We start from the raw sequence: 17,647 nt of genomic DNA on the forward strand, positions 1-17,647 counted from the left end.
CACAGTGATATAATGGAGTCCTCCCTTAGCATGAATGCAGTATGAGATTCCAGTCTGTTCTTTTCTGACTGACCTGGGACCATTTTTAAGGTGGGGTCTGACTTTGATAACAACACTAGCATAAACATAAGTACAATTTGAATGTCCTGAAAATGCTCTTTTAAGATGGTCTTCCAGAAGATCCAGAACATTTCTATTTAAAGATTATGATTGAGATGACATACCAAAAGTTAGGAATTGTCTGGAGAGTTCATGAACTCTGAAAGCACACCCATAGGCCCCCTCCTAGGAAACCCAGCTTGAGAAATACTGGCAAGACTGGGAAGAGTCACTTTGGACTCTGTGCATTTACATATATGAACCCCCACACATTCACACAGATTTTTTTTAAAAGATTTTATTTATTTATTCATGAGAGACAGAGAGAGAGAGGCAGAGACACAGGCAGAGGGAGAAGCAGGTTCCATGCAGGGAGCCTGACGTAGGACTGGATCCCAGGTCTCCAGGATCAGGCCCTGGGCCGAAGGCGGCGCTAAACCGCTGAGCCACCCGGGCAACCCTCACACAGATTTTTAAAAGCATAAAAAGAACCACTGTCTACACATTACTTACTATTTTCTTATTTATATTTTAATTTGGAATTTTAATTATGTACATAAATAGCAACATGAGAATAAGGAGTTCTCATTATGCTGGACATTATCTCTAGGTGAAAGGACTTCCAATTAGTCCACTTGCAGTATGGCATCACCCAAGAAAACAAAGAAGCCTAGTATAGTTTTTCCTGAAGAAGAAAGCCAATTTACTATACAAGTCAGTATTGACTTCTCTGCCATTTTTCAATAGAAATATTTGTTTACTGCATGGAGTTTCCAATGTTTACCTATAACATTTGAAAGTTCTCCTTCCACAAATCTTCTACAACTATGTATCTTTGTAAACCCCAGTCATACAATTTCTCCCCACTGACCTGGACAAATACGATGGCTTGTTGTGGATAATAAAGAGAGGCAGCTACTCCCAGGAACTCAGGCGGACGGATATACCAGCTTCTTTGTTTTTGAATCTTTAGCCAAAAGAAGTCCAACAATGCCAGCAAAGCCAATAACACCAAGTCTTGGAAAAAATCCAGGAGGTGCATTTTGGAGATATTCATAGCTAACCCCCATTGAACCTTGGTTTGTGAGTACATTTCCTGACACCAACTTGTATATAGCTTGCAATAATATTGGGAGATGTGAAATGCTTTCTTCAAGTTGGGTCCTTGGCTCCTACACATATTTAGATTAACCCCCAGGAACCGAGTAGAGTGAAAGCTCATTAACCTTCCACAGAAGTTTTGTGAGGTGAGTCCCTTTTAGGTGATGCATAGACTTTGAAGGTGAGCAGACTCAGGCTGGCTGGCCCCACAGACCTCCAAATTACCTTGAACATGTTGCTGGCAGAGGTGGCTCCAGCAGGGTCCTACTATTTTCTTATTTAATTAATCATATATAAGAGTATAGCTTTTTAATACACATAGTCATTTCTTTAAAGTTTATAGACAACGTACAAACTTCCGGGAATAATTTGGAACGTTGAAGTTCCGCTGACTCATTCATTATCTGTCAGAGTCCTATTAGGACACAGAAACCAGACAAAAATTTGGACAGGGAAAGTTTAATATATCAAATTACTAACTGTAACAAGATATAGGCTAGAAAGAGGTAAAAGAACTCTAAAGAGTACAGGGATAGGTAGGGCTGATAATGTAGGACTAATATGGGTAGGCCTGAAGCGGGGTTCTCAAGGGAAGGGACCCTGTACCCCTTCCCAGCCCAGCTGAGATTCAGACCTCGTTGGAGAAGACACAGCCTTGGCTCACCAAATGGCAAAAAAAAAAATCACTTGGTGTGCCCTCCAGTTTGCAGAGGCAGGTTCTTCAAGGGAGGTGTCTTGCTGGAGGCACTCAGCCACACAGCTGCCTGAGGGGGTGCTGCCGCTGTCCTGCGCGCCCGCTCCCAGAGCCTGGTGCTAGAGGAGCTGCAGCACGGCAGGAGTGGGGCCTGCGTGAGCCAGCTGAGGAGGAGTGCCCCGGAGCCTGGAGGGAAAACCCCTTCTCACTGCAAGGCCTTTCCAGGGTCCCCTACTGACAAAGTTTGACATCATGGCAGCTGGTGAAGGAAAAATATTTAAAGGGCTCATCTTAATCTTATAGAATTGACAATTAAGGATGAAGTTGAAGCTGAGGGGAGTAAACGGACAATGGGCACACTTCACAAACACTTCATATTGACACCTGGATACTTACTATGGGGCAGGCAATGTGGTTTTGTTTCTAATTATTGTCAGCTAGTTGTTACTTTGTCCTCAGCACTTAAGTATATAAACTCATGCAATCCTCATAACACCTCCATGAGGTAGGTGCTATCACCATCCCCATATTACAGATAAAAATGAGACAGAGAATTAACTCATCCAATGTAAGCTAGAAAGTGGTAAAGGCAGGGATTGAATCTGGTTGCTTGTCTCCATATGCTTAAGTAATGTACAGTAATGCCTTCCGGTGTGTCCCTCTGGCACAATGTCATTCCTATCCCCTTCAGGACTATCCCCCGAGCCCTCCAAGTGTCCATGCTGTGAGAAGTACTAGTGACCAAATGTCTTCCTATTAAGGTAAAGAAAAAACCTGATTCACTCTCTATTACCTAAATATGATGCCAAGGTTCTGAAAAGTATCCAGGAGGATGTTACTTGGGCAGAGCAATTCCATGTGCCGTTGCTTGGTGAGCCCTTCCTGCCTCCTCGGTGTCATCGACGGACACCTTCATTTGTCGGCATCCAGTGTGATGTGGCTCCATTAAGATGTGAAGTCCACTAGACTAGGGAACTGTATCCTTAACCAAACACATTCAAAACATTGTTTATTTACATGTTGGCCTTCTTAAATGGCACTCAAACTCGAGATACTGTCAGCAGGCAAGTGAATCTTTCTAATTATTTTTATCTTTAGCCTGGGAATCCTTTCCACAATAGTATAGCACAAGCCTTTGCTCTGTTTCTATTTTACTGTGTTCTGTAAAGTGTTCTTTATATCAGTGTTTTTCGAACTACATTTTTAAAAAAGATTTTATTTGTTTATTCATGAGAGACATGCAGAGAGAGAGGCAGAGACATAGGCAAAGGGAGAAGCAGGCTCCCTGTGGAGAGCCTGATGTGGGACTCGATCCCAGGCCCCAGGATCACAACCTGAGCCGAAGGCAGACAATCACTAAGCCACCCAGGTGCCCTTCAAACTGCATTTCTAAAAAGTCCCCAAGTGATGCAATTGCTGCAGCTCTGGGAACCACACTTTGAGTGGCAGGAGACTATACAATACATGTAAGTAAGAGAGGAAGCTCGTTAACCTCTCTATAGTAAAGAATCATATCCTTAAAGCCCGAAATCTAATTTTTATATCACAGACTGGATGTGTAGTGCTTTAGTATTCATTTTGACAGATCTTGAGCGGGAAATCTTTAAAGCCTTGATCCAAAATTGGGTCACAGATGGAACCAAATCAGGGACAGAAATTCATGGCAAATCACCCACCCAAATCTCTGACACTTAATACTGGAAATGCTGTTAACAACAAAACCCCAAACCAACAGAAACAATAGCAATAACACTTTCATTAATAAGACAAACTAATGCTTTAATGAGATACTAATCTCTTTAAATTATTAAATATAATGGGCAAATGATTTATCATATTGAATTGACCCCTAATTACTTGAGTGAGGGTGGAGGGATAATGTTTCTGAAAAGCATTGTGTAATTTAAGGACATTTGAGATTTAAGACATTGACCAAATATAGGTAACCTTATTTCCTAAAAAAAAAAAAAAAAAGGAAAATTTTAATTTTTATTATTTTTAATTTTTTTAGATTTTATTTATTTATTCATGAGACACACACACACACAGAGGCAGAGACACAGGCAGAGGGAGAAGCAGGCTCCATGCAGGGAGCCTGATGTGGGACTGGATCCCAGGTCTCCAGGATCACACCCTGGGCTGAAGGTGGCGCTAAACTGCTGAGCCACCCAGGCTACCCCAAAATTAATTTTTATAGCATTAAAAGCCTTAAAACAAAATACAATGATATATAAGACAAAAGAGCTTAGTTCAGCTCGAGGCATTTATTTAGCACTAATAACAGGTATTGTGCTGCATGTATACAAACATATACTGAGGGAGCTCACAGTCAAAAGACAGTCATATAAACTCTTAATTTTTTATATATGATAAAGATAGCAAAGCATAGGATGCTCTGGGACCACAGATTCACATGAGACAAAAACAAGACTGGGAAAAAGGAAACAATTAGTGACATCTTGAACTCAGGAATAAAGGAATGAAAAGGAGGGAGACAGTTCTGAGAAACAGAGTAAAACACACAGGAGTTTGGCCATGGGGAATGCAGGATGGAATGACATGGGTTTCTGGCTTGGGTAGCAGTAAATGAGTGTTAAACGAGATGAGAAAAGGAACAAGATTTTCAGTGGTAAGAAATAATGCCTTCAGTTAGGGATTTATTAAGTTAGGGGAGCCTGTGGAATATTCAAGTGTATGTTCAATAGCAGTTGAATACATGTCAGGATTATTGGGGTAGAGGCTAAAGTAGACAGATTATTTTAAAGCTACTGATAGAGATAATAACTCAAAGCATCAGAAGACGTGAGCTGAAAGAAGAGTGGAAGGTCAAGGACTGAACTTTGAGGAATGCCAACTATTGAGGAGAAGGCAAAGGAGAAATTCAGAGCAGAGAATGTAATTTCTCAGTATTAGGACAATTAGGAGGGATTAAGGTCTTGTCAACCAGGGATATGGAGAGTGTCCACGAAGGAATGGGTACCAATGTCAAATGCAGTAAGGAGGTCCTGAAAGAACGTTAGACAAACATCTGCTATTGGAGGCATCCTGAGGGCAGGGACTAGGACTTCCTAATTTTTGTATATTTGGTGCCTAGAACAATGAAAGACACCAAGTAGGTGCTCCACAAACGCTGATGGAATTTTACTGACCTGGCAATCACTTTCATTAGTAAAATAATAAATTTGCTGGAATGATTCAAACTCAAAAAATGTGTGTGAGCCAGTGTTGATATTTTCCCAAGGGGGTTTTTCCTTGACCTAATCCAGGTTAAATTTTCAATAAAAAATAAAATGAAGGAAATGTAGAAAACTGATCAATCCAACCAAGGAAAGGAGGGAAAAAAGGATGATAAGAAGAAAACACAAAATAAGGTGGGTAAGTAATTAATCAAAAGATTTAGTGTCACAATATTGGTATCAGAAAAGTAGAACATAGGCAAAAACTTGGAATAGGACTAGAGGAATTTCACAGGAGGATAAAAAGTATCAGTTCCCCAAGAAGGTACACCTAAGACTGCCTTAAGAGTGCAGGGTCAAATTTTGTTTTTATTTAAAATTGTAGTAAGGGGCAGCCCGGGTAGCTCAGCGGTTTAGTGCCTGCCTTCGCCCAGGGCCTGACCCTGGAGACCTAGGATCGAGTCCCACATCAGGCTCCCTGCATGGAGCCTGCTTCTCCCTCTGCCTGTGTCTCTGCCTCTCTCTGTCTCTCATGAATAAATAAATAAAATCTTTTTAAAAATAATAAAATTGTAGTAAGGTTGATCCTTGAACATCCCAGGGGTAGGGGATGTCCAAACCCCCAAAATCCCTTTTGACTTCCCCAAAAATTAACTACTAAGTTAATTAAGCTTTAGTAACCTACCATTGGCCAGAAGCTTACCAATAACAGCTAATAAATACGTACTTTGCATGTTTACATGTATTATATACTATGTCCTTAAAATACAGTAAGCTAAAGAAAATGTTAAAATCGTGAGGAAAATACATCTAGGGCACTGCATTTATCAACAAGAAATCCTCAGAGGTGGACCCACACCCTTTAAACCCACGTTGTTCAACGGTCAACTGTATTTTATTCGTCATACACTTTTTTTTGGTATGAACTTTTATTTTTAAAAATATTGCCTAAAATATTATTTAATCTCAACTACTGAATTTTTTGGGGCACCCATGTCAAATTTTTCCCCTGGGGGACGCCTGGAGGGGGGCTCAGTGGGTTAACCGGCTTCCCGTTCGGGTCATGACCGTGGCATCCCGGCATCCAGGGGACGCCCCCACGGGGGAGCCTGCTTCACCCAATCCCTCTGGCCCTCCCCCCGCTCATGCTCTCTCTCAAATAAATAAAATCTTAAAAAAAAAAAAAAAAAATCGGGACGCCCAGGTGGCTCAGTGGTTGAGCATCTGCCTTCGGCCCAGGGCGTGACCCCGTCGTCCCGGGATCGAGTCCCGCGTCGGGCTCCCTGCACGGCGCCTGCTTCTCCCTCTGCCTGTGTCTCTGCCTCTCTCTCTCTGTAAAATAAGCAAATAAATATAAATAAGTCTCTAAAAATAAATAAATAAAATCTTAAAAAAAAAGAAAACTGCCCCTGAGGCTAGCGCCCTACTCCAATCCCCGCTGAGGATAGAAGGGCCCTTGCGTGCGTCTGAAATATAAGCCCAGCGGACACGTACTGCCAAACCATAAGAAAAAAATCCGACCTAATCTCGACAATAGTGAGATTTTTTTTTAACATACCCGCATCAGAAACTGACAGATCATTCAAAAAACTAAAATTAAAAAAAATTTTTCAAAAAAAAAAAAAAACCCTAAAATTTTCCCGCAGCTCCTTGAAGGGCAGGCGTCGGCAGGCGGTGCAGGCCGGGCTTCCCAGCGGCTCCCGAGGGCCCAGGCCGCGCCGCGCAGGCGCACGCACTTCCGGCCGCCCTCCCGGAAGAGGCTGGCGCGAGGGGCCGGCCGTGGCCCCGCCCCTGGGCGTATCCCTCGTTGGACGCGGGCCGCTGCTTCCGGAACGTCCTCTCCCCGCGCCGCGCGCGCCACCGCGGGCTAGCTGAAAAGCCACCGGCGCCGTGCCCGTTGCGCACGCGCAGAGGCCGGAGGAGCGGCGGGATGTGGCCTCAGTATGCCTCGAGGAACACCACCCGCTTCTCCTTGCGTCCGCCCTTCCTTCTCCTCCTCTTTGGGCTCCGGCTTGGGCTCCGGCTCCAGCACCAAGTGTCCAGCTCCCGGCCTCTCCTCCCACACGGCCATGACCGCAGACACGTGAGCGCGACGGCCGTAAAGCGCCGCGACGTCGCGCTTTTGTCTTTTCCCATCTTTGGTTTGGGTTCAGGGTCCTCTTGATTTTTCTCTTGTAGGTTTTTGGGTTGAACGCTTAATTGTTTTTTCGTGCGTGTGTTTTAAATAAATGCACTTAGGCTATGCCACCTGTTATAATAAGTGGTACTTCCACTTTTCAGAGTACTGTGATCTTTTTTCTTTAATCTGGATCAAATGGTTTTTAGCTTCAAAACATGATATTTGTAAGTTTATAAATATGTCGTGTATTACTTAGATCCAAGCTTTAAACGGTTACTTTGCACGAGAACCTCCTCTTCAAACCCTATTAAGAATGGGGAAAAAAAAACAACAAACCCGAACTGCAAAAAAACGCAATGCAACTTTGTAATGTAGGGGAGGGAAAAAAAAACCCTTACCAGGATCTCTTGACGGGTGGTTTCTGTAACAAAAGACATTAAAAAGGGAAAAGCATACAAATCTATGTAAGTTTTAATTGACATAGCAGCTTTCATAAGGAAATGAAGACCCGGGATCCCTGGGTGGCGCAGCGGTTTGGCGCCTGCCTTTGGCCCGGGGCATGATCCTGGAGACCCGGGATCGAATCCCACATCGGGCTCCCGGTGCATGGAGCCTGCTTCTCCCTCTGCCTGTGTCTCTGCCTCTCTCTCTCTCTCTCTGTGTGACTATCATGAATAAATAAATAAAATCTTTAAAAAAAAAAAAAAAAAAAAGGAAATGAAGACCCAAAGAAGTTTGAATCAACGCTTATAAAGTTGGACAGAGTGGTAAATTGTGGAAAAGTGACCAAAGGGACTTGGGCGAGGTGACCAGGAAGATAGATAAGGGTTCGCTTAACAGAGTTGGTTTGTACAGATTTCTCTCGGCCTCGACTTCCCCTGGAGTAGAGGAGCACCAGCTGACTCAAAGGGATGAAGTGCCGCCCTCTGGTGATAAAAATGCCTTCCTCCAAGTGCAGGGAGAGCATCTTTTACTTGGGAGTTTTATCTCCCCAGGGATTTTAGGAAAGTTAGGATGGCCTTTGTGCATTGCAATTTTTTTTTTTTTTAAGTGGCTTTAACTTAAAATAATGAGGTGGCGTTTTCCGAATGCCTTCAGTGAAAATAAATTAGAAATTGTAGATGAAAGGGACAATGTCTTAGAAAACTAAGATACCGGGATTGAGCAGAGAAGACCTAGAAAACCCCCCAAAACAAATAACTATTAAAGAAATTAAATCAGAGTTGAACACATTTCCTTCAAATAGACACCAAGCCTAGATGGTTTCAGAGATTTTACCAACCACTGGAGGAACAGACCATCCTCATCTTATAAAATCTCTTCAAATAATAGAATGGCAGAGAAAACTACCCAGTGCATTGTTGAGATTAATATAACCTTAATATCCAAAACTTTCAAGATTGATATTAGGGGATAAAAGAATGGACAAATCTTGTTTATGAAAATAAATGTAAAAATCTAAATAAATAGCAGATCAAACTCAGAATCGTATAACGATTAATACATTATGACCAAGTATGGTTTATCTCCAGAGGGCAAGGAAGAAAATAGATTAATCCATCATAGTAATTTAAATTTTGTGTATTGAGTTTACGGTGGGGTAAGCACTGTTCTAGGCATTTAGCAAGGTAATAAAGGAGAAAAGCCTTGAGGTGCCTGGCTGGCTCAGTCTGTAGAGCACCTGAGTCTTGACTTGGACTAGTGAGTTTGAGTCCCACATTGGGTGTAGAGATTACTTTAAAGATTTTTTTTAAATAAAGGAGAAAAGCCTTTCATTGCTATACAGGATTTGAGAAGGAAGAGATTAAAAAAAAAAAGTATGTTTACCTAGAAAACCAAAGAATATCAACTCCAAACTATTACAACTAAAAAAAAAGTACAGCAAAGTTGTTGGCTACAAGATCAACATAATCAACAGCATTTTTACACATCAAAAAAAAAATTAGAAAAGGTAATTTTTCTTTGTTTTTAAAGATTTTATTTGTTTATTCATGAGAGACACACACAGAGAGAGGCAGAGACACAGGCAGAGGGAGATGCAGGCTCCATGCAGGGAGCCTGATGTGGGACTCGATCCCAGGTCTCCAGGATCACACCCTGGGCTGAAGGCGGCAGCGCTAAACCCCTGAGCCACCCAGGCTGCCCTAGAAAAGGTAATCTTTCAAAGACCATTCACAATAGCACAAAACTTATAAGGATATATAACAATATTTTATTATTTTTTCATAAAGGTCTTAAAGGACATCAAAGAAACCCTGAATAACTAGAGAGATAATTGCATATTTATGGATGGGAAAGCAGTATTTTTTTCAGATGTCTGCTCTCCCAAAATTTAGTTGTAAATTCAGTGCAATTCCAGCCAAAGCTCCAAAGATTTTTGAAGAACTTAAGCAGATTCTAAAATGTATAGGAATGGTAAAGAGCCAAGAACAGTCAAGACAATTTTGAAGAATCAGTTGGATAAGTAAACTTAATTGTGTTAGGTATTAGGATTGATTAAAAAGTCACCTTAATTGAGACAGTATGGAACAGATGCCAAGATAGGTAAATAGAGCAATGAAACAAGAGAAAGCCCAGAAACAGACCTATGTGTATGTGGGAGCATGAAGACTTAAGGGGTGTTTGTGCATCAGTGAGACTGGGCAGTTCCACTGTGGAAAGGAAGCAATCCTGCCAACAAAAGATCCCTCTGTCCTAAAAGAGAAAAGAGAACAGAATATATTATTGAATGAGCGTTAGCAGATTTACAAGCCTGAAAGTGATTCTGAAGTTAGAACAGAATTGCACATATTTTATGCAAGAAAAAAGAAGAAAGAATAACTTCTTATCTCCTCAAAAAATGGGGGTTTACCTCGTGTGGCAGTCCGTGTGCATCTTGGAAGAGACCCTGAGCTAATTCCAGAGGTACATTTTTACATACCTAGAGGTTCTTTGGCAGTTACCTTAGATATATAGTTATAGTATGACAACTGGAGACTGGGTTTAATCCTTAGAGAAATTTGCCTCTTGCAAAGCTTAGGGTAAGAACTCAGGTTCACTATGTCTCTAATGAAACACTCTTAAGAAAGAAGGGAAGGGGGGAATGGTCTCTTTGTCCTTTATAAATGGAGAAAATTTTTATTTACCTTTATGATTCTGAGCTATTGGTTATCCTAATGCAAATGATTCCTTTTCTGGCTCACAACATACATAAAACAAATTCTAGGTGTAAAAAGTAAAACTTTTTTTTTTCATTAGATAATATTTATTAGGGGCACCTAGGTGGCTCAGTCAGTTAAGCGTCTGCCTTAGGCCCAGATCATGATCTTGAGGTCCTGGGATAGAGCCCCACATCAGGCCCCCTGCTCAGCGAGGAGCCTGCTTCTCCCTCTACCTCTGCCACTCCCCATCACTTGTGTGCTCTCTCACTCACCTCTCTCAAATAAATAAAACTTGAAAGAAAATTTTATTTTTTTAAGATTTTATTTATTCATGAGAGACACAGAGAGGCAGAGACACAGGCAGAGGGAGAAGCAGGCCCCATGCAGGGAGCCCGACGCGGGACTCGATCCCAGGTCTCCAGGATCACACCCTGGGCCAAAGGCGGCGCTAAACCAATGAGCCGCCCGGGCTGCCCAAGAAAGAAAATTTTAAAAAGAAAATATTTATTGAGCACTAATTATGTCCTGGACACCAAGGATATGAAAATGGATAAAGTACTGTCCTTTCTTCTTATTTTTTTTTTTAGTACTGTCCTTTCTATCAAGGAGTATAGATTCTAGCAAAGAGAATAGACATAAACCAAAAAATGAAGATAAACTACAAACACTCTAAAAGAAAGTATAGGGTACCTGGGGGAAACCTGTTGAGAGTTGATGATGGGATCTGATGCCAGGTGACAAGTCCTCAGCTGGTCACCCTAAACTATGCTTGTGGGGGAAATTGTCCAGGAGGCTGGTTTAGTTAAGGCAGGACTCACACTGGCTGGAACTTTAGCCTCAAGCCCCAACATGGAACCTGAGACCTGGTGAGCTGGTGTCTGTGGCTGAGAACTGGCAGGCTTGATTGCTAAAAAGTGAAGCTTTTAAAACAATGTTATTTTTATGATTTCTGGCTGAATAAGACATAATAGCAAACCATAAGGAAAAACTCTAAACATAGTTAAAAAATAAGCTACCAGGTGGGAGAAATCACCTTTCCAAAGAGATTCCCAGATAGGGCTCTTGGACTGAAACACTCTGGAATGTCCTTTCCAAAGCAAAGGGACATGTCTGGGGCAGTTAGGAAAGGATGTGGGGTGGAGCAGAATAAGCCTCACAATAAGCCAGAGACCATTGCTCGCCCACACCTCTGGGTCCTGCACTTTTATTAAGCCCGCTATGAAGATTTCTTTTTTACTTGCAATAATTTTCTTCCCACATTTCCTTCTGGGAACCCCTACTCCATCAGACAGGCCTGTGTTTGTGTAAACTCCAGCTTTGGAACAAAAGCAGGTTCTTTCCCATGGGATTCCTTGCTTTATGCAGTGGAGGACCAGGGTGCTCTGGGGAAGGCTTAGCTCTTACCAGCTTGCTTTCCGAACTAGGTAACTGTATCAATTGAATTAAAACCATGTAAATGCAGAAGAACCATCACCTAATCCCTTTTTTTCAACCTTATTGCCCCCTCTAAATCTTTCCTATCTGGAAGTTCTGGACCATCATCAGTATAGAGGAAGTTGCGGACCATTCTTTGAAATGGAATTATTCTGACAAGAGGCTCAATGAAAAAACCTGTAGGGGGCGATGTTCTCCAAAAGAATCTTAACATTGCCCAGGGAGCCTGATGTGGGACTCAATCCGGGAACTCCAGGATCATGCCCTGAGCCAAAGGCAGGTGCTCAACCACTGAGCCACCCAGGAGTCCCCCTCCTTTTTTTTTTTTTTTTTTTTAAGATTTATTTATTTTAGAGAGAGAGAGCAAATGGGGGAGGGGCAGAGAGAGAACCCTCAAATAGACTCCCCACTGCACAGGGAGTCAGATGAAAGCCTGGATCCCAGGACCCCAGGATCATGACCTGAGCCAGAGTTGGCCGCTTAACCAACTGAGAGCCACCCAGCTGCCTCAAGTTTGTTCCTTTTTATTGCTGAGAAATATTCCATAGTATAGATGTGCCACAGTTTATCTAACCATTCGGCCACATCTGGACTGAATCCAGTGTTTTGGGGAAAGCTAGAATTACAAATAAAGCTGCTGCAAACATTCATGTGCAGATTTTTGTGTGAACACATGCTTTTTATTTCTCTGGTCAACCAGTATCTTTTTATTTTTTATTTTTTTAAAGATTTGTTTATTTATATATTCATTCATTCATAGAGGCAGAGACACAGAGGAAGAAGCAGGCTCCATGCAGGGAGCTTGACGTGGGATTCGATCCCGGGTCTCCAGGATCACACCCCAGGCTGCAGGAGGCGCTGAACTGCTGCGCCACGGGAGCTGCCCAACCAGTGTCTTTTTAAACAACTCTAATTAAAGCAGATCCTTGAGGTTTGTGAGGGATCCATTTGGAAAGCCACCTGTGTCCTCACATTCTCAATATTAGAAATATTTATACAGGCTCCCAGCTTGGTTCTAAATCACACGCAACTCATGTCTGTCTAGGAGCACCATTTCTTGTGCATAACCTCATACCCCAACTTGGCTACCTTCTTTATATATATTTATTTAATTTTGTTTAATCAGGTAATAACGCTGTAAAGAAATAGGAAACATTAAGACAGTTGTAAGGAACAAACTGAAGAATTAGATCCTAGAATAACCTTGGTGAATAAATACTTCATACTTTTTTTTTTTTTTTTTTTTTTACCTTTTTCAGACTTTCACCCCTTTTCTTTGGGGGGGTTTTAAATTTTAGACTTTGACCCCTTTGGTCTTTGTTCAGAGCCAAAGATTTTCCTTTCTGGGGGCATTTCAAAACACCCCAAAATGTTTTTCTTCCAGAAGTGTCTTTGTGCAAGGAGTTCAGGCCTTGGAGTCAGGCAACCAGTATTCCAACAGGCTTTACCACTTACACTGCTGTGGGATGTTGGGCAAGTGTACTAACCTCTCTGAATCTCGTTTTTCTCCTGTAGCATGAGGATAATACTAGTATCTGATTCATAGGGTACAGTGAGACGATCAATGAGAAATGCTAAATGCTCTATACATTTTAGCAGAAACTCCTCTCCAAGTCAAGTTAAAATAATGCAGGGTTCACCGAAGGTTGTTTGAAGGAGACTAGGAGGGGAGAATTCTATCAGATTTCCCAGAGAAAATGCCAGCACTGAGGCCTCTCCCTCAAAATCCAGCCCAGGCCAATCCTCCCAAGGTCAGCCAGGCAGGCCAGCTCAGTGTCCCTCACGTCCGCAGGGGCTCCTTTCTTCCTCAGTTCTGTGTGTCTCACCCTGGGCTTTGACAATTCCGCCAATCGTGCTGGCACTGACCACCCCGCCAAGGAATGAAGACTGTGAGCTCTTAGGCTACGCTTTGTTTTCCTTTTTGTTTTGGTTCTTACCCTTCTTTTTTTTTTTTTTTTTGTAAGATTTTATTTTTTTTATTTATGGTAGACAGAGAGAGGCAGAGACACAGGAGGAGGGAGAAGCAGGCTCCATGCCAGGAGCCCGACGTAGGACTTGATCCCGGGACTCCAGGATCGCGCCCTGGGCCAAAGGCAGGCGCTAAACCGCAGAGCCACCCAGGGATCCCCCAGTTTTGGTTCTTATCCTGCTTGCTGTTCGAGGGGCTCACGTTTCCACAGTGGGGACACAGATGCATTTTCTTGCTGTCTGGCTGGTCATCCAGGGTCATCCGTGAGCTCCATGAACAACTTCATGGTCCTTCCTAGCATCGAGCCAGAACTGTGATCCCAGCTCACCAGTGACAGAGGCCACTTCACCACCTCTGTGATGACAACTTCTTCTTTCCTTCTCCTTTGTCTTTAACCCTGGCAGTCAGCAGGAATGCTGCTCTGACCCGCTGTGTTGGTTTGGACAAACATTTGCCTTCTTAGTAGCTTATTTATCAGTAAGATGAAGAGATGTCCAGTAGGCACGTTTCCCCCTAGAGAGGAAGATTGGCCTACATGGCTGCTGAGTCTTCAGGGAGCTTGGTTGCCTAACTTTTTGAGCACTCTTCAAAGGATTCCATCTCTCTTGGTCTTTTATATTTCCAGCTGCCTCAGAAGGGCACCGGTCACTTCTGTCAACATATAATAAATCTGGCCTGCTTCTTGCCTTTTAATAGTTAATCCGATTTAGATTCAATGATCTCCAGCCACGTGTGTGCATCCTACCTTAATATATGAGAAATGTAATCCAGTTTACTAAGTAGATAGAGGTGCTGGGTGCTTTTCTGGTATAAAACTATTCTTTGAATTGATGTCAGCTCTCAGATAACTGAAATTCCTAACCACACAGGTTTGCCTATGATTCTTAATACCCTCAATGCTTCTGAAAGTCCATTTCATATTTTATAGCTGCTTGGGTTGAAACTTATAGAAGTGCTCTTGAGTATTAGCTCTCTGAAGATAGTAATTCTTCATGTCTCTACTCCCAAGGTCTAACGTAGTGATTCACTATATATAAGAATATATATATATATATATATATATATATATATATATAGAGAGAGAGAGAGAGAGAGAGAGAGAGATCACTTACATAGTAAGGTGGTGAATGAATGGATGGATACATGAATAAACCCAAAACTTTGAGATATTAAAATAGTTTGACTTGGAGAGTAGGCAGCACAGTGTAGCTGAAGAAGCAATGAGTTTTAGGAAATGAATGCATTGATTAATGTAAGGACAACCAGTATTCTGTTCTCCTACAGCACTTAACAAATGGAAATATAATTCACATACCATAAAATTCACCATTTTAAAATGTACAATTCAGGGCACCTGGGTGGCTCAATCAGTTGAGCGTCTGCCTTCAGCACCGGTCATGATTCTGGAGTCCTGGGATTAAGCCCCACATCAGGCTACCTTTTCAGTGGAGACCCTGCTTCTCCCTCTCCCCCTGCTCATGCTCTTGCTTTCTCTCACTCTCTCTCTCTCAAATAAATACAATCTTAAAAAAATAAAGTGTACAATTTAGTGGTTTCTTAGTATATTCACATATTTGTACAACTATCACTACTATCCAGTTCCAACATGTTTCATTAACCCCAAGAGAGACCATGCACCTGTTAGCAGTCACTCACCATTCTCACCAACCCTGACCCCTGGCAACAACTAATCTACTCTCTCTATATATATATTTGCCTGTCCCAGACATTTCATATAAATGGAACCATACAATATGTGGCCTTTTGAATCTGCTTTTTTCACTTGTAACCCCAGTCTGCTTTGAACATCAATCTGTTAACATTTGTTTTGCTGTATTGTGATTATTTACCTCCCTGCCTCCCACTGGACTATTAAGTATCACAATGGCAGAAACTGTGCCTTATTTATCTCAACATTTCCAATGCAGAGTTCAGGACTTGGCACAGAGTGGACACTCAGTAAATGTTTGCTTTTCTTATTCCAGTGAATCTGATTGGTTGGTGCTTGGGTATTCCTCTCTGCACACTCCTTATATGCATAACAAAATGAAAACCCCCTTACTGGGTCTAGGTTGAGAGGAAAGAGGTAGATTCTTATGGCATGACGTAGCTTCCACTGGGAAAGGTAAACACTTTCCTTGTTTGGGCTGCTGCAGACTTGCATGACAGCTAAATTAAAACAGAAGTGAGGCTGAGCACAACCATTAACACTCTATATCACTTATGTGGATATATTTCAACTACAGTAATTCAAATTAGTGGTTTAAAAGTTATTGAGAGCCGTCTGAGTGGCTCAGTTGGTTGAGTATCAGACACTTGGTTTCAGTTCAGGTCATGATTTCAGGGTCCTGGGATCAAGCCCCAAGTCAGGCTCCGTGCTCAGTGTGGAATCTGCTTTGCTCTTTTTCCCTCTGCCTCTCCTGCTTAGACGTGTCTGTGTGTGTGTGTGTGCGCGCACACACGCACTCTCTCAAATAAATTAATCTTTAAAATTTTTTAAAAATAAAGGTTATTGAAGACACTCATTTTTGCAAATGGATTTATGTAAATATTATACACACACATATGGGAATTGTATGTATAATATAATTTTCCAAGAATTAAAAATATATGTATTGGGCTGATGGTAAGTTGTTACTGATCTGTATCTCAAGCTGAGATTCTATTCTAAATATGGCAGCATTGGACTATTCAGGACAGGTGGGACAGGAGAAGAAGGTAAAAGTCACTCTTTCTGGAGAGAAAGAGCGCCAGCTAGTTTTATACAGATCCTTCATGAGGTTCTGAAACTAGGGGCAAGTCATTTTCCCAAGGCTCTGGAGATGACTGGAAGTCAGCACAGAGGTTCTTTCATCATTGTTGACAGGAGTATACTGGTCTAGGACTCGGACTCTGTGAGATGTACAACCAAGAAAAGCATACTCTTCTCCCCATATTCTGGAGACAGTTCCTTCTACGGGAGTGTTCCACTCCCTCTCTCAATCAGGTGAGGTTTAAAAAAATAGAAATATCGATGCTTGTTGAAAATTTGCCCCCTCTCTAGAAGTAGTCTTTACTTATAAATTTGGGCATATTTATTTCTATAATTTTCCCTCTGTATATGTGTCACATTCTTTTTATAAAAATGGGATCATCCTTGTACTGAAACTTGCTTTTCTCACTTAATGATCAGTTATGGACATTCATCTGTCTTAGGGTACATATACAGATATACTTCATCCTTTATTCCATTTGGATGTACTGTTACTTAACTATTGGTAGACATTTAGGTGAGCTGGAATGTTCTGCTGTTGTGACCAGCTGTGCACCTGTCGTTATGACTTGTGGGAGCCTTTTGGAAGGATGGAATTCCAGAAGCACAATGTAGGAGGTCACAAGGGTTATAGCCTCAGCATTGAGTTCCAGATGTGCCTCCTCTACTGTAGCCTCTTGAGGACAGGGATATACTGTTCTATGGACTTGTGTATCCCCCCTGCATTGTGCCTAGAACATTTTTTTTTAAGATTTTATTTATTTATTTATGAGAGACACACAGAGAGGGAGAGGCAGAGACACAAGGAGAGGGAGAAGCAGGCTCTATGCAAGGAACCTGACGTGGGACTCGATCCTGCGTCTCCAGGATCACACCCTGGGCTGAAGGCGGTGCCAAACCGCGGAGCCACCCGGGCTGCCCTAGAACATTTTAAATGCTCAATAAATGTTGTTAAACAATTGAATGTATGAGTGAATAAATGGATAATATTGGAAAGTTTTGATCCTCCAAGAGTGAGACACATTAACATCCTTTTTTTTTTTTGAGTGACATAAATATTCTTAGTTTCATATTCAGTTTCTCCACTACTCCATAGTTGTAAGTGAGCTGATGTGTCCATGTGGACAAAGCATGGATAGAGATCTTCCCCTGTCCTAAGAGCA

At 42.0% G+C, this 17,647-nt stretch overlaps 1 protein-coding gene and 1 pseudogene across 1 annotated transcript in view; one reads left to right on the plus strand and one right to left on the minus strand.

Annotated features, from left to right (window-relative positions):
- The window catches only part of CCL28 (C-C motif chemokine ligand 28), a 30,446-nt gene that overhangs the window by 4,292 nt on the left and 8,507 nt on the right, over positions 1–17,647 (plus strand). The gene's annotated exons all lie outside the window — the stretch shown is intronic.
- LOC140632564 (MICOS complex subunit MIC26 pseudogene) lies at positions 285–1,647 on the minus strand (annotated as a pseudogene).

This window comes from Canis lupus, chromosome 4 (assembly GCF_048164855.1).
Source record: "Canis lupus baileyi chromosome 4, mCanLup2.hap1, whole genome shotgun sequence".
Taxonomy (NCBI): Eukaryota; Metazoa; Chordata; class Mammalia; order Carnivora; family Canidae; genus Canis; species Canis lupus.